The following is a 270-nucleotide window of genomic DNA, read 5'->3' as shown; positions in this document are numbered from 1 at the left end:
GAACGAGTCCACCACGCACGAAAGTTTTAACACTTTTGGAAAAATAAATACAGTGAGCAACTAAAGTAATATTTGGATTGTGCTTAATTCAACTCGAGCGTGCGTGTCTTTCCTCGCTGACGGGCTCTTTTGAATTTATTTTTCTTTCTTTTGTTTAGCCGGTAAAGTGGGCTGGTCAATTACACAACGCATTTGTTACATTAAACCTGCTCTCACAACGCTACTCTCTTAATCGTGAGGAATGTGTGCTGAGAAGATGGAATACTTTGA

This window comes from Cynoglossus semilaevis, unplaced genomic scaffold, assembly GCF_000523025.1.
Source record: "Cynoglossus semilaevis isolate Cse_v1.0 unplaced genomic scaffold, Cse_v1.0 scaffold1092, whole genome shotgun sequence".
Taxonomy (NCBI): Eukaryota; Metazoa; Chordata; class Actinopteri; order Pleuronectiformes; family Cynoglossidae; genus Cynoglossus; species Cynoglossus semilaevis.
Note: the sequence above shows the minus strand (reverse complement) of the source record.